The sequence below is a fragment of the Nomascus leucogenys genome, chromosome 15, assembly GCF_006542625.1.
Source record: "Nomascus leucogenys isolate Asia chromosome 15, Asia_NLE_v1, whole genome shotgun sequence".
NCBI lineage: Eukaryota > Metazoa > Chordata > Mammalia > Primates > Hylobatidae > Nomascus > Nomascus leucogenys.
In genome coordinates, this window is record NC_044395.1 from 108,309,788 (window position 1) to 108,336,254 (window position 26,467).

The 26,467-nt window shown below is 39.6% G+C and overlaps 1 pseudogene; it reads left to right on the forward strand.

The window, feature by feature from the left end:
• Positions 1–21,893: 21,893 nt before the first annotated feature.
• LOC115838563 lies at positions 21,894–23,126 on the forward strand (annotated as a pseudogene).
• Positions 23,127–26,467: the final 3,341 nt, after the last annotated feature.

The window sequence follows — 26,467 nt, forward strand, 5'->3', positions numbered from 1 at the left end:
TTCATGCAGCTCAGTTGATAAGCATTCAAACTATTAATGTAAGGAATGAAGATTCGAGTCTCTGTCACCAGTCTTTTTTTTTTTTTTTTTTTTTTTTTTTGAGACGGAGTCTTGCCCAGCTTGAGTACAGTGGCACAATCCCGGCTCACTGCAACTTCCGCCTCCCAGGTTCAAGCAATTTTCCTGCCTCAGCCTCCCGGGTAGCTGGGATTACAGCCATGCACCACCACATCCAGCTAATTTTTGTGTTTTTAGTAAAGAGGGAGATTTTACTATGTTGGCCAGGCTGGTCTCGAACTCCTGACCTCAGGTGATCTGCCTGCCTTGGCCTCCCAAAGTACTGGTATTATACGCATGAGCCACCGTGCCCGGCCTAGAAGTAGAGTATTTTCTAAGAAGTTGAAAAAACAATAATTCATTACAACCTGAAGCTAAATCTGGTAAGATATGTTACAACTAGTGATGGTGAAATTATGAGAAGGAAAGAAAGAGGTTTAGCTGAACAAGTTAAAAAACTTGTGATGAATGTAAGCCTATTGTTATTTATTATATTATTCATCAACAGATAATTTGTGGAAAATATTTGATGGTATCAAGTGTTATTGGACAGTAACGTCAACAGTGGACTTAATTTGCTCTGGTGGACCAACCATCATCACTTTTACAAATTTTTGACAGAAATTAGAAGCTGAAGGTCCTGACAAGAGAGATCACACAGCAGTTTAATGACTTAACACTGACAAGTTGTGTTTTTTTTTTTAACTCTGGGCTGAGATGGAAATTTTTTTTGAAGGGGAAGAACTGCCCTCAATTACTGTGATCAAACACTGAATGGCTTTGGAAGTTAGCTTCTGTTTCAGATAGGATAATGCTTTTTAACAAATTCAGCCCAAAATTACAAGGCAAAACAATGTTTATATATAAAACTTGTACTGTAGTAAAGTCATTTTGATGACAGCTAACACTGCTAGAATCGTAGTATTATTAAGCTGCCCTGTGCACTGCCTGTGCTGTCAAAAGTTAAAAGAAGCAATTCTCCAATCTCACAGAAATTTTCAGCAGATATATTTTCTGAACTTGAACTACAGTACCAGCAGAGTGTTAAAAACTTAATGCAAGGGCAAAAGCAATTTTCATATTTCAAAATCTACTTAACTATGCAATTGAGGAGCTTCAAACTAAGCCTCACTTTAAAGTGACTAATTCACAATGTAATGACATGCTAAAAGCAAACATAAAGAGATGAATCTACTGGAATCCATGAATGCCTTCCATGAATGAATATGACCCAAATCATATACTCACAGATTAATATTAGCCATTTGGCATCTCCTATCTTTATGGAAAGATATTTTCAAAGATGAAGTAAATAAAATTGCATTACAGGTCATTAACAGATGAGCATTAGCAAATGACTTTGATGATAGGAAACGCTAACTTTGAGCCCCTGTCTGTAATAATAATTATTGGTATTATAATGATGATTTAATACTTCTCATTATCAATAATTATACTCAATTAGTATTGTATTTTGAATTTCATCAATAAATATGTGTGGACTTTTTTTCTCCCTTGTTATATAAGTACCTACATAATATCCTTGATTTGGCCATTTGACTTGCAAATCCTGAAATATTTACTACTTGGCCATTTACAGAAAAAGGCCTCTCTCAGGCTTATTTTATGAAAGCACTAATCCCATTTATCAAAATTCCACCTTTATCACCTAATCACCTTCCAAAGGCCCTAAATCCTAACCTGATGACATTGGTGATTAGGTTTCAACATATGAATTTTCGGTGATGGGGGCAGTCACGAACATTCAGATTACAGTAGGAGTATATTTAAAAGCCTGAAAACACAATTAACTTTGCACAAACTTAAGAGTCCCTAGGTTGATCTCCAATAATTTATATCTCCTAGTGTTCAAGTATTTGTGTAATACTCTCCCCTTGAGTGTGAATGGGACTTGTGACTTACTTCTAACCAATAGAATATGGCAAAGTTAAAGGGATGCCACCCCCATAATTACATAAATATGTATATAAAACATACAATATATTGTTTATATTATTTATATACATACATTATTATAATCTATAATAATTGGTGTATATAAGCCATTTTATATATAGATATATAAGCAATTTTAAATATATATACACACACAAATATATATTCAAAATAGAGCACAAAAATCATGCGTAGGTCATTGATGATAATGACAGCATTTGGGGTGGAGAAGATCCAGCGATCGAATCTGCAGGGAAGAAGAAGGAAATAACAATGGGAGATGATAGGAACAGAAGAGAGAGGGCCAGAGTCTGGTATATTTGACAGGCTTGAGTCTCAGGGGAATGACAACAGCATTCACTTCAAAAGGACCTGTAAGCAGCAACTAACGTCTCTACTAGAGAGGGTAGAAGGCTTTAATACAATTCATTTATGCTGTAGATTTCAGGAACATGCTCCTATAACATGCCTTGGCTGAATCACCAGACATTAGGAGTGCATGGTCTTTCTGGGAAAGTTGAGGGGGTGTTTTTTGTGGAAAATGTAACTTTGATGCTCCATAAAGCTGGTGGCATGGAATGGCTTTGTGTGGCACTTTTTGCATGGAAAAGGCAATTCCCACTTACTTTGGATGGAGCTTGTGTTCTAGAGCTCGTGTGATTTAGTCCACAGAACAACTGGTGATTTTTTTGACTCAAAGTTGTCCAAATTTGTGGGGTAGGAGAGATGCAGATTAACTAAACTCCTTTATTCAAACATTTACAGCAGCCTCTCACTTTGTGTGACCACTTGGCTTCTTTTAAAAAGTGGCGAATTATTTGCAACAAGCACTTAATTAACACAAACCAGACCAATCATCTTTTCTGTGTCTTTTTCTCATGTTTCATGGAAATATCCTCAGACACGTTTAAATTTTAACTGGGCTTATTTGAGCAAAGAACAACAAAATGAAACATAGCAAAACAAAACAAAAATGATTGAAGAATCAGGCAACCCTGCAAAGCAGAGCATGTTCAGAGAATGCCAACCAATAACATGGCCTGACAGCATTTATGGGAAACAGAAGTACAGTGGAGACAATCTCATTGGTTACAGCTTAATTGATTAATTGGTTACAAAGCCTCCAGCAATTAATGCTCAGCTACTGTATTTCAACTGCATGTTAGCTTGGTCTGTTAGACTTAGTGGAGGAGCCTAGTCCAAATCAATGGCCTCCTATACATTTTATTCAACAGATAGAATAGCCTTTATCTTTCCTTCAAACCTCTTGCTTTTTTTTGCACTCAAGTCTCCCTCTATAATATTTTCTCCTGGTTTAAGTGAAACACAAAAAATATTTTCTGTCATAAACTGGATTGCGTGATCAAATTTTTCTTTTTTGTTTTGTTTTTTTGTTGTTGTTGTTTAGGTGGAGTCTCGCTCTGTTGCCCAGGCTGGAGTGTAGTGGCACTATCTGAGCTCACTGCAAGCTCTGCCTCCTGGGTTCACGCCATTCTCCTGCCACAGTCTCCCGAGTAGCTGGGACTACAGGTGCCTGCCACAATGCCCGGCTAATTTTTTGCATTTTTAGTAGAGACTGGGTTTCACTGTATTAGCCAGGATGGTCTCGATCCCCTGACATTGTGATCTGCCTGCCTCAGACTCCCAAAGTGCTGGGATTACAGGCGTGAGCCACCGTGCCCATCCTTGTGATCAAATTTATGTTGATTCATCAAAGTTATTATTAGGACTATGAATTTAGACTACTGGGAGGGAAAATGTAGAAATATCCCACAAACATAAGGTCATTCTCCTAACTCAGTGCAGAAAGTGTGTCTATGCCCCCCTGTTCATGTGATGGTGTGTCTGTGCCCTCCTCTGATGTCTCCATAAATGCTTAGGTCTTCCACTCCATTTCTTTTTTTGCAGACTTTTCAAAAGGTGGTGCTCTCTCAACAATACCCAGAGTCTGAGCTCAGCACAGGTAGAAGACAAAGGAGTTTTTCTGCACTCTCGCTTCTTTCACTTCAGGATTCAAACTGCCTCCTTTTGTTCAATGCCTCCTCAGTTCAAAACTGGCATTGTTGAACATCTACTTTTCTATCTTTTAGGAGAAGGTAAAGAAACACGAAAACGGCTTGTTTCTTTATTGGGGATGATCTCTTCTATACCTGTCATCAGGGCCAGCCTCATGGATCTGTGACCAGTGCAGTTCACAGGGCTTTGAGCTCCACACATTGTGTAACAAAGTCTTGCTTTTCATTATTGGGTTCTTCATCCCACAGGACGCTGCTTTTTCCAAAGTACTCGAGCTGGCTGACTTCTTAAAAATGCCCCAGCCTTGCTGAGTGGGGCGGCTCATGGCTGTAATCCCAGCACTTTGGGAGGCCGAGGCGCGCAGATCACGAGGTCAGGAGATTGACACCATCCCAGCTAACACAGTGAAACCCCGTCTGTACTAAAAATACAAAAATTTAGTGGGGCGTGGTGGCACGCGCCTGTGGTCCCAGCTACTCGGGAGGCTGAGGCAGGAGAATCGCTTGAACCTGGGAGGCGGAGGTTGCAGTGAGTCGAGATCATGCCATTGCACTCCAGCCTGGGTAAAAAGAACGAAACTCCATCAAACAAACAAACAAACAAACAAACAAACAAATCCCAAAACCAAAAAACTCCACCATCCTAATATTAATATTAAACTTTCCTCCAAATCCAAGAACAAACCCTCTTGAACTAATTCCTGATGCTAGTCTGAGGTGCATGAAAGATGAGATTGAAGTGTGGTTAAGTGTCTAAGGAGATCCTCTTCAAATTAAGGTGATTTTCCTGCTCTCAGAACTTTAATTTTTCCCATTAAATTTTTGTGAAGTACAAGACTGTAGCCTACATAGCAGTGATTGCTCAGAATGGCTAGAGAGAGTAAGTGAATAACAAAAATGTCAACAAGTAACTTTGATAGAGTGGGGGAAGCATTGGGAAGATGTTAGTAAAAGAATACAAAATTACAGTTAGAAGAAGTTCAATAAATCTATTGTACAACATGATGACTGTAGGTAAAAACAATACAATGTATTGAAAAATGATGAGATTTTAAAATGTTGTCACCGCAAAAATGATGACTATGTGAGGTAATGCATATGGTAATTAGCTTGATTTAGCCACTCCACAATGCATATGTGTGCATGTAACATTTTACTTTTTACTTGTATTTTAAATTTTAAATTGACAAGTAAAACTACGTTTTTATCATTTGAGATATATATCTCAAAATAGCATATTGTACATGATAAAAACATAATTTTACTTGTCAACTTACAATTAAAAATACAAATACAAAATAAAATGTTATGTAGCACTTTTTTTAGAACAGGATATTAGCACAGATTATCTTCTTGTATATCAAGATGGGTTTTAGAAACCACAGGAAATTCCGTGTGACCCATAGTTACCACAATCAGGGTCCCTGACTTACTGCAACAACAACAAAATTACATAAACTTTTTTTATATTGGCATAGGTGTTTGTTCTTACTATTCTCCACTTAGAGAAACTGGTAACAATAATTTATTCCAAAAATTGTTTATCATATCTCAGCTTCAATCTTGAGTTACCAATTTTTTAAAAATTCCTATTATCTGCTGTCTGCATTGGGATGGAAAAGGTAATGACATGTTCCTTGCAAATGGGAGCTTTTAGTTGAAGAGGTATGATGTCACCTGTGAAATATACTTGTACCAAAATAAATGATATACTTGTACCAAAAATAAACCAAGGAGAAAATGGTCATGGGTGGAATGCTTTGATGTCAAGGCTGGGAAAAAGGTTTCCAAAGCAGTTGAACTCTTTGATGAGAGATTGACAAATTAGCATGAAGAGTTCACTGTCAATCACCAGATATGCCAGGAGTAGGGAGCTGCCTGACTTGCCCGAAGTGGAGTGGTAGAGCTTTAGAAGTAACTGTTGTGGCTATAAAAGAACATGAATTCATCAAGGGACAGAGTCTGGGAGATGAGATTTTTGGAAAACCCAGACTTAGGGCTAAGGAGAGTGAACTATCAGAGAATTGCATGGAAATGTCAGTACGATATGAATCAGAGTAATTGAATATCACATTGTATTCATAAAGGGGGAGATTCAAGAAGCTGGATTGTGAAGTAACAGTAAAGGTTTTCTGGATGTAAAGAATGATAAAAACAGTACAACAATACACTTTTTTTTAAAGACAGAGTCTCACACTTGTACCTAGGATGGAGTGCTATGAGCAATCTTGGCTCACTGCAACCTCCACCTCCTGGGTTCAAGTGAATCTCCTGCCTCAGCCTCCCAAGTAGCTGGGATTACAGGTGCTCGCCACCACACCCATCTGATTTTTGTATTTTTAGTAGAAGTGGGGTTCCACCATATTGGTCAGGCTGGTCTCGAACTCCTGAGCTCAGGCAATCTGCCCACCTCAGCCTCCCAAAGTGCTGGGATTACAGGAGTGAGCCACCGCACCCAACCAACAATACACTTTTATGTTTGTCTCCCAGAACGGAGTTTTAGTAAAGTGGTGAAGATGAATGATGGTAGATATAGGAAGTTTGAGATAGAATAGATGATGAGAAGATGGAGGATTGACAATACAGAGTATTGCCACGCCATGTATATCCAAGAACACTACATTGGTAAAGGATATCCATAGAGCAGCTAAGGGTATCTTCAGTGTCTTGAATTATTAAATAATGATGACATCATCCCATATGTATTGTAGATTTATCTCATATGTATTGATTTTATGTATGATAGAAATGCTGTAAGCAAAAATGTGTTTAACCAAAATACCACATTCACCTAGACAGTTTGAAGAAACAGAAATTTACTCTAAAATTCCCTAGTTTGAAAACAACTTGATATGTGACCTGAAATGTATTATTATGTATTCATAAAAACTCATATATTACCTTAGTAATATTGCTAAAAGGCAGTTTCTTTTAGATTTTATGAGCTTTAGTAGTAGCTGATCTACACTCTCTTGTCTAGTATTTAAATAGATAATATAAAGATGAATACTCTTTCACAAAAAGGTCATCCTTCAGTAACTGCTTTGGGAGATTTATGGGTCTTAAAATCTCTATGGAATCTAAATTAGCTTTTTATTTATTGGTCTACTTTGAGTGTGAATGAAAACAGATGAATGCCACCTTCCTTAACAATAGTTTTTTGTTCATTTTAAATCTGAAATTTTTATTTTGGTAATATTTTGAATTTATATTAAAGCTTTTTTAGCTTTTATCCCCCTACCTATTAATAGAAGCAAACTCTTACTGTTTATTTATGACAGAACACACATGCAGGACTTGAAAGATGTTATTAATAATGTCCACTATGAGAACTACGGAAGCAGAAAACTGGCAGCTGTGATTTATAATTGATAACAACAAGAATAAAGGGCAGCTCACTAAGTATGTATTTTTTCTCCAGAAAAGCTATTATTTCTGTAGTCAATAATCATATTGTTTCATTATCATTAAATTTCTCCTGGCTACTCAGTAGAAAATTTGGATAAGGTTCTTTATGCAAAACAGCATAAGTTTATATTGTTATGTTTTGTTAAGAGTAGAAGCCTTTTTTAATGATCCATTTTGATAGAGTTTTCACTTACAGATTATGTGGAAACAAAGGACAGGCCTTAACAAAAGGAATATTTAGATGAATTTATTCTTGGTTACCTTCTCTATTCCTATACCAGGGAGTAAATTAGCTGGAGTTTCAGTTTCTTTTGGTTGTTAGAGTGTTGTAAGTGACTACAAAGTGTGTAGCTTTGCCTTATTGAGCTTATATCTCAAGCTGTGGTGTTTTTACATTGGGGTCAAAAAAAGAGATGTGTGAGGAAGCTGGTAACCATGTCTGTGTCCTACTTTTAAAAAATTTGTCATCATTGAAGATCATAATTACATCATATGTCACTTAACAATGGGAATGCATCCTGAGAAATGTGTCATTGGGCTATTTCATTATTCTGCAAGCATCATAGAGTGTACCTACACAAACCTAGATGGTAGAGCCTTCTACACACCTAGGTTATGTGGTCTAGCTATTGCTTGTAGGCTATAAACCTATACAGCATGTTACTGTACTGAACGTTATAGACAGTTGTAACATGATGTTAAATATTAGTGTATCTAAACATAGAAAAAGTGCAGTAAAAATACAGTAATGTGAAGGATTTCTTCAATGAGAACTACAAACCACTGCTCAATGAAATAAAAGAGGATACAAACAAATGGAAGAACATTCCATGCTCATGGGTTGGAAGAATCAATATCGTGAAAATGGCCATACTGCCCAAGGTAATTTATAGATTCAATGCCATCCCCATCAAGCTACCAATGACTTTCTTCACAGAATTGGAAAAAACTACTTTAAAGTTCATATGGAACCAAAAAAGAGCCCGCATCACCAAGTCAATCTTAGCCAAAAGAACAAAGCTGGTGGCATCACGCTACCTGACTTTAAACTATACTACAAGGCTACAGTAACCAAAGAGCATAGTACTGGTACCACAACAGAGACATAGATCACTGGAACAGAACAGAGCCCTCAGAAATAATGCCACATATCTACAACTATCTGATCTTTGACAAACCTGACAAAAACAAGCAATGGGGAAAGGAGTCCCTATTTAATAAATGGTGCTGGGAAAACTGGCTAGCCATATGTGGAAAGCTGAAACTGGATCCCTTCCTTACACTTTATACAAAAATTAAATCAAGATGGATTAAAGACTTACATGTTAGACCTAAAACCATAAAAACCCTAGAAGAAAACCCAGGCAATACCATTCAGAACATAGGCATGGGCAAGGACTCATATCAAAAACACCAAAAGCAATGGCAACAAAAGCCAACATTGACAAATGGGATCTACTTAAACTAAAGAGCTTCTGCACAACAAAAGAAACTACCATCAGAGTGAACAGGCAACCTACAAAATGGGAGAAAATTTTCGCAACCTACCCATCTGACAAAGGGCTAATATCCAGAATCTAAAATGAACTCAAACAAATTGACAAGAAAAAAACAAACAACCCCATCAAAAAGTGGGCAAAGGACATTAACAGACACTTCTCAAAGGAAGACATTTATGCAGCCAAAAAACACATGGAAAAATGCTCATCATCACTGGCCATCAGAGAAATGCAAATCAAAACCACAATGAGATACCATCTTGCACCAGTTAGAATGGCCATCATTAAAAAGTCAGGAAACAACAGTGCTGGAGAGGATGTGGAGAAATAGGAACACTTTTACACTGTTGGTGGGACTGTAAACTAGTTCAACCATTGTGGAAGTCAGTGTGGCGATTCCTCAGGGATCTAGAACTAGAAATACCATTTGACCTAGCCATCCCATTACTGGGTATATACCCAAAGGACTATAAATCATGCTGCTATAAAGACACATGCACACGTATGTTTATTGCGGCACTATTCACAATAGCAAAGACTTGGAACCAACCCAAATGTCCAAAAATGATAGACTGGATTAAGAAAATGTGGCACATATACACTGTGGAATACTATGCAGCCATGAAAAATGATGAGTTCATGTCCTTTGTAGGAACATGGATGAAACTGGAAACCATCATTATTAGTAAACTATCACAGGGACAAAAAACCAAACACCGCGTATTCTCACTCATAGGTGGGAATTGAACAATGAGAACTCATGGACACAGGAAGGGGAATGTCACACTCCGAGGACTGTTGTGGGGTGGGGGGAGGGGGGATGGGCAGCATTAGGAGATATACCTAATGCTAAGTGATGAGTTAATGGATGCAGTAAACCAACATGGTGCATGGATACATATGTAACAAACCTGCACATTGTGCATGTGTACCCTAAAACGTAAAGTATAATAATAAAATTAAAAAATACAGTATAAAAGATTAAAAATGATATATCTGTATATGACACTTGGTATGAATGGAGCTTGCAGGACTGTAAGTTACTCTGTATGAGTCAGTGAGTGAGTGGTGAGTGAATGTGAAGGCCTAGGACATTACTGTATGCTACTGTGGACTTTATGAACCCTGTACACTTAGGCTATACTAAATTTATTTTTAAATTTGTCTTTAATCTTATTTTGCTATAACTTTTATAAGAAATTTAAAAAATCCTTTTGATTCTTTTGTAGTAACACTTAGCTTAAAACACAAATATATTGAACAGATGTACAAAAATATTATCTTTATAATCTTTATTCTGTAAGCTTTTTTTCTATTTTAAAAGTTCTTTCTTTTTTCACTTAAAACCCTTTTTTGTTAAAAGTGATGACATAAACTTACACATCAGCCTTGGCCTACTGAGGGCCAAGATCATCAAGATGCTACTGGGCAGTAGGACAAGATAGCTGAATAGGAACAGCTCAAGTCTACAGCTCCCAGCATGAATGACACAGAAGATGGGTGATTTCTCCATTTCCAACTGAGGTACTGGGTTCATCTCACTGAGGAGTGCCAGACAGTGGGTACAGGACAGTGGGTGCAGCACACCATACATGAGCTGAAGCAGGATGAGGCATCGCCTCACCCAGGAAATGCAAGGGGTCAGGGAATTCTCTTTCCTAGTCAAAGAAAGGAGTGACAGATGGCACCTGGAAAATTGGGTCACTCCCACCCTAATACTGCACTTTTCCAATGGGCTGAACAAATGGCACACCAGGAGATTATATCTCGCACCTGGCTCAGAGGGTCCTATGCCCACCGAGCCTCACTCATTGCTAGCACAACAGTCTAAGATCAAACTGCAAGGTGGCATCGAGGCTGGGGGTTGGGCGCCCACCACTGCCGAGGCTTGAGTAGGTAAACAAAGCAACCAGGAAGCTAGAACTGGGTGGAGCCCACCACAGCTCAAGGAGCCTACCTGTCTCTGTAGGCTCCACCTCTTGGGGCAGGGCACAGACAAACAAAAGGCAGCAGTAACCTCTGCAGACTTAAATGTCCCTGTCTGACAGCTTTGAGAGAGTAGTGGTTCTCCCAGCATGCAGCTGGAGATCTGAGAAGGGGCAGACAACCTCCTCAAGTGGATCCCTGACCCCCGATTAGCCTAACTGGGAGGCACCCCCCAGTAGGGGTGGACTGACACCTCACACGGCCGGGTGCTCCTCTGAGACAAAACTTCCAGAGGAATGATCAGGCAGCAACATTTGTGGTTCACCAATATCCTCTGTTCTGCAGCCACTGCTGCTGATACCCAGGAAAACAGGGTCTGGAGCAGACCTTCAGCAAACTCCAACAGACCTGCAGCTGAGGGTCCTGACTGTTAGAAGGAAAAGTAACAAACAGAAAGGACACCCAGACCAAAAACCCATCTGTACGTCACCATCATCAAAGAATAAAGGTAGCTAAACCACAAAGATGGGGAAAAAACAGCAGAAAAACTGGAAACTCTAAAAATCAGAGTGCCTCTCCTCCTCCAAAGGAACACAGCTCCTCACCAGCAAAGGAACAAAGCTGGATGTAGAATGACTTTGACTAGTTGAGAGAAGAAGGTTTCAGAAGATCAAACTATTCCGAGCTAAAGGAGGAAGTTTGAACCAGGGGCAAAGAAGTTGAAAACCTTGAAAAAAAAAATTAGACGAATGGCTAACTAGAATAACAAGTGCAGAGAAGTCCTTAAAGTACCTGATGGAGCTGAAAACCATGGCACAAGAACTATGTGACGAATGCACAAGCTTCAGTAGCTGATGTGATCAACTGGAAGAAAGGGTATCAGTGATGGAAGATCAAATGAATGAAATGAAGTGATAAGAGAAGTTTAGAGAAAAAATAATAAAAAGAAATGAACAAAGCCTCCAAGAAATATAGGACTATGTGAAAAGACCAAATCTATGTCTAATTGGTGTACCTGAAACTGACTGGGAGAATGGAACTAAGTTGGAAAACACTCTGCAGGATATTACCCAGGAGAACTTCCCCAATCTAGCAAGGCAGGCCAACATTCAAATTCAGGAAATACAGAGAACACCACAAAGATACTCCTCGAGTAGAGCAACTCCAAGACACATAATTGTCAGATTCACCAAAGTTGAAATGAAGGAAAAACTGTTAAGGGCAGCCAGAGAGAAAGGTCGGGTTACCCACAAAGGGAAGCCCATAAGACTAACAGCTGATCTCTCGGCAGAAACTCTACAAGCCAGAAGAGAGTGGGGGCCAATAGTCAACATTCTGGAAGAAAAGACTTTTCAACCCAGAATTTCCTATCCAGCCAAACTAAGCTTCATAAGTGAAGGAGAAATAAAAATCCTTTACAGACAAGCAAATGCTGAGAGATTTTGTCACCACCAGGCCTGCCCTAAAAGAGCTCCTGAAGGAAGCACTAAACATGGAAAGGAACAACTTGTACCAGCCACTGCAAAAACATGCCAAATTGTAAAGACCATCAAGGCTAGGAAGAAACTGCAGCAACTAATGAGGAAAATAACCAGCTAACATCATAGCGACAGGAAAAAGTTCACACACAACAATATTAACTTTAAATGTAAATGGGCTAAATGCTCCAATTAAAAGACACAGACTGGCAAATTGGATAAAGAGTCAAGACATATCAGTGTGCTGTATTCAGGAAACCCATCTCATGTGCAGAGACACACATAGGCTCAAAATAAAGGGATGGAGGAAGATCTACCAAGGAAATGGAAAACAAAAAAAGGCAGGGGTTGCAATCCTAGTCTCTGATAAAACAGACTTTAAACCAGCAAAGATCAAAAGAGACAAAAAAGGCCATTATGTAATGGTAGAGGGCTCAATTCAACAAGAAGAAGGAACTACCCTAAATATATATGCACCCAATACAGGAGCAACCAGATTCATAAAGCAAGTCCTTAGAGTCACACAAAGAGACTTAGATTCCCACACAATAATAATGGGACACTTTAACACCCCACTGTCAACATTAGACAGATCAACGAGACAGAAACTTAACAAGGATATCCAAGAATTGAGCTCAGCTCTGCACCAAGAGGACCTAATAGACATCTACAGAACTCTCCACCCCAAATCCACAGAATATACATTCTTTTCAGCACCACACCACACCTATTCCAAAATTGACCACATAGCTGGAAGTAAAGCACTCCTCAGCAAATGTAAAATAACAGAAATTAGAGCAAACTGTCTCTCAGACCACAGTGCAATCAAACTAGAACTCAGGATTAAGAAACTCACTCAAAACTGCTCAACTACATTGAAACTGAACTACCTGATCCTGAGTGACTACTGGGTACATAATGAAATGAAGGCAGAACTAAAGGTGTTCTTTGAAAACAATGAGAACAAAGACACAACATACCAGAATCTCTAGGACACATTCAAAGCAGTGTGTCGAGGGAAATTTATAGCACTAAATGCCCACAAGAGAAAGCAGGAAAGATCTAAAACAGACCCCCTAACATCACAATTAAAAGAACTAGAAAAGCAAGAGCAAACACATTCGAAAGCTAGCAGAAGGCAAGAAATAACTAAGATCAGAGCAGAACTGAAGGAAATAGAGACACAAAAAAATCTTCAAAAAAATCAATGAATCCAGGAGCTGTTTTTTGAAAAGATCAACAAAATTGATAGACTGCTAGCAAGACTAATAAAGAAGAAAAGAGAAAAGAATCAAATAGACACAATAAAAAATGATAAAGGAGATATCACCACCGATCCCACAGAAATACAAACTACCATCAGAGAATACTATAAACACCTCTGTGCAAATAAACTAGAAAATCTAGAAGAAATGGATAAATTCCTCGACACATACACCCTCCCAAGACTAAACCAGGAAGAAGCTGAATCACTGAATAGACCAATAACAGGCTCTGAAATTGAGGCAATAATTAATAGCTTACCAACCAAAAAAAGTCCGATTCACAGCTGAATTCTACCAGGGATACAAGGAGGAGATGGTACCATTCCTTCTGAAACTATTCCAATCAATAGAAAAAGAGGGAATCCTCCCTAACTCATTTCATGAGGCCAGCATCATCCTGATACCAAAGCCTGGCAGAGTCACAACAAAAAAAGAAAATTTCAGACCAATATCCCTTATGAACATTTATGCAAAAATCCTCAATAAAATACTGGCAAACTGAATCCAGCAGCACATCAAAAAGCTTATCCACCATGATCAAGTGGGCTTCATCCCTGGGATCCAAGGCTGGTTCAACATATGCAAATCAATAAATGTAATCCAGCATATAAACAGAACCAAAGACAAAAACCACATGATTATCTCAATAGATGCAGAAAAACCTTTGACAAAATTCAACAACCTTCATGCTAAAAACTCTCAATAAATTAGTTATTGATGGGACGTATCTCAAAATAATAAGAGCTATCCATGAAAAACCCACAGCCAATATCATATTGAATGGAAAAAAACTGGAAGCATTCCCTTTGAAAACTGGCACAAGACAGGGATGCCCTCTCTCACCATTCCTATTCAACATGGTGTTGGAAATTCTGGCCAGGGCAATCAGGCAGGAGAAGAAAATAAAGGGTATTCAATTAGGAAAAGAGGAAGTCAAATTGTCCCTGTTTGCAGATGACATGATTGTATATATAGAAAATCCCATCATCTCAGCCCAAAATCTCCTTAAGCTGATAAGCAATTTCAGCAAAGTTTCAGGATACAAAATCAATGTACAAAAATCACAAGCATTCTTATACACCAATAACAGACAAACAGAAAGCCAAATCATGAGAGAACTTCCATTCACAATTGCTTCAAAGTGAATAAAATGCCTAGGAATTCAGTTACAAGGGATGTGAAGCACCTCTTCAAGAAGAACTACAGGCCATTGCTCAATGAAATAGAAGAGGATACAAACAAATGGAAGAACATCCCATGCTCATGGGTAGGATGAATCAATATCATGAAAATGGCCATACTGCCCAAGGTAATTTATAGATTCAATGCCATCCCCATCAAGCTACCAATGACTTTCTTCACAGAATTGGAAAAAAAAACTACTTTAAAGTTCATATGCAAAGAAAAAAGAGACCACATTGCCAAGTCAATCCTAAGCCAGAAGAACAAGCTGGAGGCATCATGCTACCTGACTTCAAACTATACTAAAAGGCAACAGTAACCAAAACAGCATGGTACTGGTACCAAAACAGAGATATAGACCAATGGAACAGAACAGAGCCCCCAGAAATAATGCCACGTATCTACAACTATCTGATCTTTGAGAAACCTGACAAAAACAAGCAACGGGGAAAGGAGTCCCTATTTAATAAATGGAGCTGGGAAAACTGGCTAGCCATATGGAGAAAGCTGAAAGTGGATCCCTTCCTTACACCTTATACAAAAATTAATTCAAGATGGATTATAGACTTACATGTTAGACCTAAAACCATAAAAACCCCAAAAGAAAACCTAGACAGTGCCATTCAGGACATAAGCATGGGCAAGGACTTCATGTCTAAAACACCAAAAGCAATGGCAACAAAAGCCAACATTGACAAATGGGATCTAATTAAGCTAAAGAGCTTCTGCACAACAAAAGAAACTACCATCAGAGTGAACAGGCAACCTACAGAATGGAAGAAAATTTTTGCAACCTACTCATCTGTCAAAGGGCTAACATCCAGAATCTACAATGAACTCAAACACATTTTCAAGAAAAAAAACAAACAACCCCATCAAAAAGTGGGCAAAGCATATGAACAGACACTTCTCAAAAGAAGACATTTATGCAGCCAAAAAACACATGAAAAAATGCTCATCATCACTGGCCATCAGAGAAATGCAAATCAAAACCACAATGAGATACTATCTCACACCAGTTAGAATGGTGATCATTAAAAAGTCAGGAAACAACAGGTGTTGGAGAGGATTCGGAGAAATGGGAACACTTTTACACTGTTGGTGGGACTGTAAACTAGTTCAAACATTGTGGAAGTCAGTGTGGCGACTCCTCAGGGATCTAGAACTAGAAATACCCTTTGACCTAGCCATCCCATTACTGGGTATATACCCAAAGGACTATAAATCATGCTGCTATAAAGACACATGCACACGTATGTTTATTGCGGCACTATTCACAATAGCAAACACTTGGAACCAACCCAAATGTCCAACAATGATAGACTGGATTAAGAAAATGTGGCACATATACACTATGGAATACTGTGCAGCCATGAAAAGTGATGAGTTCATGTCCTTTGTAGGGATATGGATGAAACTGGAAACCATCATTCTCAGCAAACTATTCCAAGGACAAAAAACCAAACACTGCATGTTCCCACTCATAGGTGGAAATTGAACAGTGAGAACACATGGACACAGGAAGGGGAACATCACACTCCAGGGACGGTTTGGGGTGGGGGGAGGGGGGAGGGATAGCGTTAGGAGATATACCTAATGCTAAATGACGAGTTAATGGGTGCAGCACACCAACATGTCACATGTATACATATGTAATAAACCTGAACGTTGTGCACATGTACCCTAAGACTTAAAGTATAATAATAATAAAATAAAATAAAGCAATTATAGGAAAGTAGAGAGAACAAAAAAATGCCTATAATTCTATAACTTAAAGACAAAAAAAGAGAAAGATGCTACTGGGCAGTAGGAATTTTTCAGTTTCTATGGGCCACCATCATATATGCAGTCCCTTGTTGACTGAAATGTCATTATGCAGTGCATAGCTATATTACAAAACCATTTTAAATACTGTGCATATGTAGCTAGGTGTTATCTACCGTTAGACGATAATCCTAAAAGATCAACTATATAAATATGAAAGACAAGTTATCAAAGTAGCTATACTGTTTTCCATGGTGGTTAACATGCCTTATAATGGAATAGAAAAAAGTCCCTTCTTAAATATTTAAAATACAAGTTTCTGTTTGAGGTAAGCCTCAATATATCAACAAAAGGAAGGCTTTTTATCTTTTTTTAGCCAAATATTTATTGAGCAACTTTGGCACAAAAATGTAAGGATCCATCATCATGAATATTGTTCATGAAATCCTAATTCACTTTAAACTCATTAACAATGAACTTTTTAACTTATTAAAAGAAACACATAACAAAGCTGCTGATAATCTCGTATAAGAAAATACCATCAGTACATATTTTTTGTTAAATATATGTACTTATTCAATACATTTTTTAAACAGTTGTGATGATGTAGATATAAGGAATTGTTTATTTGTTCCCATGTCTCAAATATAAGGCTATTTAAAGTAGTGCTGTTGGATGCAGGTAAGATAATTCAGAGAAAAATAGTAAACTTTGCAATATCATTAAGTTTTTTTCTGCATATACAAAATTTTACTGTGTGGCTATGTGAATTATACTATATCCCAGGTGAAAACAAAAATAGTAGAATTCTACTGGAAATATGTCTCTTAAAGAGAAGAACGATGACCATACTTTGCCTATGCAAATAAAAAAAGAAATGTTTGCATTGCTAAAAAGCAAATTGCCCCAGGAGCTAACATAATATTTTATTTTATGTTAATAATAAGTAGGAAAATAAACATTTTAGAAGACCAATCTAACTGGGGAATGGCTGTACTCAGAATATATATTTGATATGATTTGATAAATTAGATTGTTACTACTTCATTGAAGAACACAAACTGAATCTGAAAGAAATCACTTAGAAGTTTTATCTATTGACTGTATCTTACATTGTCTTGAAAATGTTAGCAATTTCAAAAAATATTTTTATTAAATTTTTCTTTAAAAATTATTAACAACTTATGGTGCTTTAGCTGATGTAAGGTGCTTTTCCTCATAGCTCAGTACATATCCATGAATAACTGAAAAGAAAGACTAATGTTTAAATAAGTGAAGTAAGCAGCTGTGAGTTTAGCCTTCTTTTAATGTTCTTTTTGTATTGCTCTCATGCGACTCTCCATAGGAATGTATTCTTTGACAGTGGTAGTGGGGAGGGGTTGAAAGTTGCAAGAATTTTGGAATGGAAGGTGAACCTATTGAAAATTTATAGTTAAATTGATTGTTGGCCATATGATGCTTCACAAAGTGCTAATCACACTTTGGTTTTAGAAAATAAGCTAAACTTTTTAAAGATGTCAGACATTGAATAGTAAAATACATTCATGTGCCACATAACGATGTTTCAGTCAATGACTGACTGCATATATGACAAGTTCCCATAAGATTATAATGTCTATACCACAGAGCCTAAGAGTATAGTAGGTTATACTATCCAGGGTTGTGTAAATATACTCTGTGTTGTTCATGCAATGATAAATTAATTTCTCAGAATGTATCCCCATTGTTAAGCAATGCATGACTGTAGATCAATTTATCTTATATTTAAATTTTCTGAGGTAGTTTTGGGCAAACTGTAGAGTCTCTTGAAACATGAAATAAAAATAAAGATTAAAAATATATGTGTAGATGTCTGAAAATGTGCCTTTCTGTTATGTCAATAGTCCTAGAACAATTCTGTTTTAGAGAGACTTAAAACAAGAATTAGATTGTGTGGTTTAAATCTGAAGAAGAGCTGAACTTGTCCAGCTATAATTTATCTCAAGGTTAGATCTGGAGAAGTGGATGCTGTTCTTAGCAGCTATCCAGTAATTACCTGTTTCTGACAAAGAAAGTATGGAGCAATCTAAGTACTTCTTATATGCTTAGAGAATGTATCTTGCATCCCTGTATGGAGGGTAGTGAGTGGTTGAAAGCCACAGAAAGGGTAACCTCTTATACCAAAAAAAATTCAGCAAGGGTTTGTAAAAGAAAGGAGAAGAGCTGGTCATATCCAGATTGCTCACCTCTTAAAGGAAGTGATCCCCAATAACAGGAGAGCCATTTTTTTTTTTTTTTTTTTTTGCTAAACTTCCTTCTTGAAGTTTTGTCTGCCTCCTTTTTCCTTGATCTTCCTTTTACCCTTTACTTAAAGTCACATTTGATTGGTGACTCTTTTTCAGAACTGATGTCTATCATTAGTACTAATTGTGACAATAGATATCTTGCACCCTAGTCTCTGTTTCCCTTATGTTAATTTATTTTTCTGTTCTCTATAGCCTTCTCCATCAGTCATCTTGGGAAAACTTTATAAGTAAATGACTAAAAATACAGCTTTCAAAGGCAGATCCCCAGAATTCTTGATACATGACAAGAGTTTTCATCGATCTAAATAGAAATGAAGACAATTTTCTGAAAATTTCAAGTTGTTTCAAAAAATTAAACTTATTGAGTTGTATCTTTTACAATTTATTCAAGTGTCCTTTCATGAAATTATAATGATAGTAGTTGGAGTTTTGTTTATGTTTGGTTTTAATACTCTTACTTGGCAAAACAAGATGTTGACAACCATTATAACTAAAAATTTTTGGAAATTTTTATTGATCTTTGAAATTATTTCAGTGAAATTCCTTTGGAAAATTTTGCACATAGTGACCTACTAACCACTGGAGCAAAAGTATGTAAATGTACTTGCTTACTGTGTTCTTTAGAAAAGACCAGCAAACATAATTTAAATGAAACATGATTGTCTTTTATTATACTCCAAATGTGGGTCATGTGTAATGCAGCAAAGTAGAACTTGATTAGGTCATCCTTCTGTGGTGGCTCTAATTCTCTTATTGGTCACATGAAGGGGTGTGGCTTGCAGGAATTTTAACCTTATAAAGACAGCCCTAGAAGGAGCTAAATCTTTGGGGATTTAGTTTCATATTCAGGTTATGTTGTAACCATTTTCTTTTTCTTGTTTCACTAGGCTTTTTTCATTTCCTTGTCTGGGTTTTTAATTTCACTGATAGGTTTATAAACTTTACTACTATATGTATGTGGGTAAGAGTTTCCTATTAAAAAGCAGGCAGGCTTTTTACATAACTTAAATATATAACTTAACATATAACTTAAATATATAACTTCATATAACTTAAATGGTTTTTCCAGCCATTTAATAAAAGGTTTTACTTGGAAAATAACAGTAAATGTGAAGACAAAAAGTGATCTCCCTATATTTTCTACATTGTAAGCACAATTCTTTGTTTCGATTTTCTAAAAATTAATAAAGATGACTAGAAGTGAGGTGTTAATTTAAAAATTAAAAATTTGAAAGATCATTTTTACTGGTGAGAGACTTCAAAAAATTCGTTTTAAATATGCATGAACATTTTTTCACAGTATTTGAGTGTATTTGGTCAGATTATTTTTACAAGGCTAAAAACTTACAGTATCTTAACTGTTAAATATTGCAAATTTCTTTAAGAAAGTACACACGTTTGGCAGGTTTAGAACTTTGAACAGACTTTCAGAAGATAATTGCATAGCATATTTTATAGTGATTTAGTGTAATGATCATGAACATAATTTGGGAAATGAATTAGCTTTAGCAAATTTTACTTTAAATTTTTTATTTAGGGCACATACCTTAATTTAATTGTGAAAGCTATGCATTTGCCTTGAATTGAAATTTTAGCATGCTTTACTTTAAACGTGCTAAATCACTAATTTCTGTTCCTTTAGATATGATACAGTTGAAGGCATGTAAGGTGGGGGATTGTTTTTCCAAATACATAGCAGTTTTACTATACAGGGATTTTAATACTTAAATTTCAAATTTAAAAGATTTTTTTTTTCTTTGAGATGGGGTCCTGCTCTGTCACCCAGGCTGAAGTGCAGTGGCACGATCTTGGCTCACTGTAACCTCTGCCTCCTGGGTTCAAGCAATTCCACTGCCTCAGCCTACCAAGTAGCTGGGATTACAGGGGTGCACCACCACACCCAGCTAATTTTTGTATTTTTAGTAGAGACAGGGTTTCACCATATTGGCCAGGCTGGTTTCAAACTCCTGACCTTGTGATCTGCCTGCCTTGGCCTCCCAAAGTGCTGGGGTTACAGGTGTGAACTACCATGCCCAGCCTAAAAGAAGATTTTGAAACATCATTGCATGATTTCTCTGCAGTCTCTTATTTTCCCCCTAGAGTTATTTAAATAATAATTTAGGTGGCAAAATTACCTGCTCCTTTGCAAGGATAAAGTAAAATAAACGTTTTATAGATGTGTTACATGAGTAAGAAGATATTTAATTCTCTCTGATTTCTAATTTAATGTATTTACAATTACAGTCATATTGTTGAATAATCTTAAGTTGCTTAAATACACCTATTCAGTTACTTAAGGTTAGCAATTAAAAAATCGTTTTTAGATTATTTCTTTCCTAGAGCGTAAAAAAGATTTTTGGGCTGTTAGGGGACAGTAGGAATTATAGACTCTGAAAATCTAGCAAAAGCTTTGGACCCTTTCACCGGAAGAATGCTGGCAAACACGAACACACATTTGGTATGCTGTTTCAGGGCAGTCACTGACACTGGGTGTGCTCAGGAGATCAGAGGCAACTATATTAAAAACAGCTGCCATTAATATGAGGAATATATGAATATATATATTATACATATTTATAAAAGGAGCAGAAATAGGATACAATTGCTTTACTATTGAAGAATTTAAAAAAAAGGATCTCTTCAACTTTTAACAACCAAAAAATATTTACACTTGAAAATGTATTTCATGTACGCTTGAAAAGTAATTCTCCACTTTTGTTTTGTTTTGTTTTTTTGAGATGGAGTCTTGCTCTGTCGCCCAGGCGGGAGTGCTGTCGGGCGATCTCAGCTCACTGCAACCTCCGCCTCCCGGGTTGAAGCAATTCTCCTGCCTCAGCCTCCTGAGTAACTGGGACTACAGGCATGTGCCACCACACCCAGCTAATTTTTGTATTTTTAGTAGATGTGGGGTTTCGCCATGTTGGCCAAGCTGGTCTCAAACTCCTGGCCACAAGTGACCTGCTTGCCTCGGCCTCCCAAAGTGACAGGATTATAGACATAAGCCACCGTGCCTGGCCTGGACTTCCTCTTCTGAGCGCCCTGCTGACCTCTTCTGATGATGAGTGTTCCTGCAGAGGTCTACGGGACCCCCAGTTACCTGGCCCCTGAGATCATCGAGTGCTGTATGAATGAGGACCATCCGGGCTACGGGAAGGAGGTGGACATGTGAGTGCGCCGGGGGAGGAGGATCACCCGCCTGGGCTGGGTGAGGGAGAAAGAAGGCAGGTCTGGGTCGGTGCCCCTGGCACGGGGTAAGTGGCCCTGGGCCCTCTCACGTCCAGATGGAGCACTGGCGTCATCATGTACACGCTGCTGGCTGGCTCCCCAGCTTTCTGGCACCGGAAGCAGATGCTGGTGCTAAGGATGATCATGAGCGGCAACTACCAGTTTGGCTCTCCCGAGTGGGATGATTACTTGGACACCGTGAAGGACCTGGTGAGAGACGAGGCCGACTGGCTCCTGGGCTCAGGGCCACGATGCCAGGCTCCCTTGCCCAGGGAGGCCCCACCTCTCCTGACATGCTGGAGGGGACCTACCTTAACGTTCTCGGGTCCCCTCCCTCCTCCCCTCCCAGGTCTCCTGATTCCTGTAGGTGCAACCCCAGAGCTGCTGCACAGCGGAAGAGGCCTTGGCACACCTCTTCTTCCTGCAGTACGTGGTGAACAAAGTGCGGCACTTCAGCCCCTGCGGGAAGTTCAAGGTATGAAGCGTCCTGACCCAGGCCCTGTGGCAGTTGCCACCAGCTCCACAAGTGCAAACCTCTAAGCCCTCTCCTCTTCCAGGGGTCCTTACACCCCATGGGTTTCCAGAGTACCCACCCCTCCCCTGCCAGCCGCCCTGTGGTGACTTCAGGGATGGCAGGTGTCAGCCCACTGGCTCTGACCCTGCAGATGCTGGCCAAGTGGGAACTGGGGGACACTAGGAGGGCCCTGCAGAAGCCACCCAAGACTTCGTGGAAAATGAGCCCAGAGAGTCCTGTGCTGGAGGGGCAGGGCCTGGCAGGGGCGTACTGCAGCCCAGCTTCTCTGCCTGGCCCTGCAGGTGATCGCCCTGACCGTGCTGGCTTCAGTGCGGATCTACTAACAGTACCGCCGGGTGAAGCCGGTGACCTGGGAGATCGTCATCCGAGACCCACTGCTACACCCTCCAGCTTCCGTGCCGGCTCATCGATGCCTATGCTTTCCGAATCTATGGCCACTGGGTGAAGAAGGGACAGCAACAGAACTGGGCAGCCCTTTACAAGAACACACCCAAGGCCGTGCTCCTCTCCCCGGCCAAGGAGGGCTACTGAGGGGCTGGCCAGTCAGGGAGGGCTGGGGGGCAGGTAGGGAGGGGAAGCCACGGAAATACAAGTCAAAGGGGTGAGGTGTGCAGGCCTCTGCAGAAGGAGCACTTGGACCTGGCCAGGAACCCCTGGAGCTGAGGCCACGATCCCTTCTCAAAGGCTGTGCACAAGGGAAGTGGGTGTTCCCACCACACAGCAATACCTGCAGGCTGGGACAGGCCCTGGGTGGGCAGAGATCACATGTGGCCTGAGAACCAGGAACCCCCTGCTCCTGCACTTCCTAGATGAGCCACCATCTCAGTTTCTCTTTAGGCGAGGCCCAGAGTTACTGACACTCAGGCCCTCTTCCCTTAGGGTCCCAGGGTGATGATGAAAGACACAGAAATGTCTGAGATACACAATCACAGGAGAGTTTATTGACCCGACGACAGCCAGTGACAGTGTAGGAGCAGGCTACTCTCCAGGGACATGTTTCTGGAGGCATATGGAGAAGGTAGCCGAGGTGAGGTGGCTCACACCTGTAATCTCAGCACTTTGGGAGATCGAAGTGGGAGGATCACTTGAGACCAGGAGTGTGAGACCACCCTGGGCAACATAGTGAGATCCCATCACTACAAAAATTCAAAAAATTAGCCAGGCATAGTGGTGCACACTTGTAGTCTGAGCTACTCGGGAGGCTGAGGTTGGAGAATTGCTTGAACCCAGGAGCTCAAGGCTGCAGTGAGCCATGATCACCACTGCACTCTAGACTGGGCAACAGAACAAGACCCTGCCTCGAAAAAAAAAAAGAAAAAATAATGGAAGGGGAAGCTTCTGATATTTGCCTTTCTGGAGTACTATTTGCTTTGTGATTCCCACAATGCACTTCTTCACCCTAGTACATCATTAGATTCTCCTAGACCCTTTTAGGACTGAACTGTGCTTTAAATAGTTACACGCCTGCCTGTTACACAGTGGAAACTAGTTGTCTTCAGAGGGACCCAAAATGACAGATGAGGCCATGAAGAAAGCATTCTCCTTCCACAGCAACTGGCTGGGAAAACAAACACACAAATGATTCTCCTGCCTCAACCTCCCTATTAGCTGGGACTACAAGCGTGTGCTACCATGAAGGGGTAACTTTTTTTTTTAATTTTTAGTAGAGATGTGGTCTATGTTGCCCAGGATGGTCTTGAACCCCTGGGCTCAAGCGATCCTCCCATCTCAGCCTCCCAAATTGTTGGGATTACAGGCGTGAGCCACTGCGTCCAGCCCTTCATCACATATCTAGAAACAATCATCAGAGGTAGATGTCACAGGTTTTATTGTTATTAACTCCATTTAACAGATGAAAAACAGTGAAGCAAATAGAAGTAAAAAATTAGGCTTTTAAAATGGATTTTCGGCCAGGCATGGTGGCTCACGCCTGTAATCCCAATACTTCGGGAGGCTCAGGTCAGGTGGATGGATCACCTGAGGTCAGGAGTTCAAGACCAGCCTGGCCAACATGGCAAAACCCCATCTCTACTAAAAATACCAAAAAATTAGCAGGGCATGGTGGCACACACCTGTAATCCCAGCTACTCAGGAGGCTGAGGCAGGAGAATCTCTTGAACCCGGGAGGCAGAGGTTGCAGTAAGCTGAGATTGCGCCATTGCACTCCAGCCCGGGTGACAAGAACGAAATTCCACCTGAAAAAAAAACAAAACCCATAAATATATATAACACCCATACATATGTACACTTATTATGTAGCCACAAAAATAAAATATCTAAAAAGAGAATGCCAAACTGCATTCACTAATGCTGTGATTACATTTCTAACTATAAACATATCCATATTTTTAGGGCTACTTTTGCTAATCATCATAACAAATGAAGTGTTAGTGGGTTTTGAGAGGATGAAGGATCACCACACCTGAAAATTCTCTTTCACTTACTATGTGTGTGATGAAACAGCTTCAGATTTTTAAAAATATTTATTAAGAGACAGGGCTTTGCTCTGTCACCCAGGGTGGTGTACACTAGTGCTGTCATGGCTCAAGACAGACATGCAGTTAATTCCTGGGCTCAAGTGATCCTTCCACCTCAGCCTCCAGTTTTTTTTTTGTTTTGTAGAGACAGGGTCCTGATATGTTGCCCAGGCTGGTCTCAAACTCCTTGCCTCAAGAGTTATCCCACCTTGGCCTCTCAAAGTGCTGGGATTACAGCTCTGTACCACTGTGCCTAGCCTATATGTTTTGAAAATCAAGTGTTATTTCCGCCGGGGCCGTCCAACTTGCAATATTATCTTATACAAGATGAGGATATCGTTGGGGAGATCCAAATCCCAATGATGGGACCATGAGCAAGTCAACCTCCAGTAGACTCAATGAGGGAAAATGCTGACATTAGAGTTATATGCAATATTGGATATAAAAAGCATGTAGTAGCTGGGCATGGTGACTCATGCCTGTAATCCCAACACTTTGGGAAGCCAAGGGAGGAGAATTTCTTAAGCTCAGGAGTTTGAGACCAGCCTGGGCAACATAGTGAGACCCATCTCTCTTAAAAAAAAAATAGTTGGGCATGGTTTTGCCTGCCTCTGGTCCCAGCTACTCAGGAGGCTGAGGTGGGAGAATCACTTAAGTCTGGGAGGCCAAGATAGCAGTGAGCCATGATCGCACCACTGCACTCCTAGCTGGGCAACAGAGCAGGACCCTGTCATACACAAGAAAGGAAAGCATGTGTTACGGCACTTGACTCTCAGTCTGTGCAGCTGCAGCAATGGAGAACCATGGCTGTCACTAAAGAAAGCAATGTACACATGAACTATGTAATGAGCAGTTAAAACTCATTTAATATAAAAACTGGAAGGCTGGGCATGGTGGCTCACACCTGTAATCTCAGCACTTTGGAAGGCCAAGGCAGGCAGAAGGCTTGAGGTCAGGAGTCTGAGACCAGCCTGGCCAACACAGTGAATCCCCATTTCTACTAAAAATACAAATATTAGCATGGTGTTGCATGCGTGTAGTCCCACCTACTTGGGAGGTAGAGGCATGAGAATTGCTTGAACCCAGGAGGCAGAGGTTGTAGTGAGCTGAGATGTCACTATACTGTACTCCAGCCTGGGTGACAGAGGAAGACTCCATCTCCAAAAAAAATTTTGGAGATATTAACAGAACGCAGTATTTTGGGGCACTGGAACCTCTCCCAGATAAATATAGTACTAAGGCTGCGCTAGGTGGCTCACTCTTGTAAGCCCAGCACTTTGGGAGGAAGAGGCAGGTGGATCCCTTGAGTCCAGGAGTTCAAGACACGCCTGGGGCAACATGACGAAACCCCATCTCTTTTTATAAATTTCTTTTTGAAGTAGAGATAGATAGATA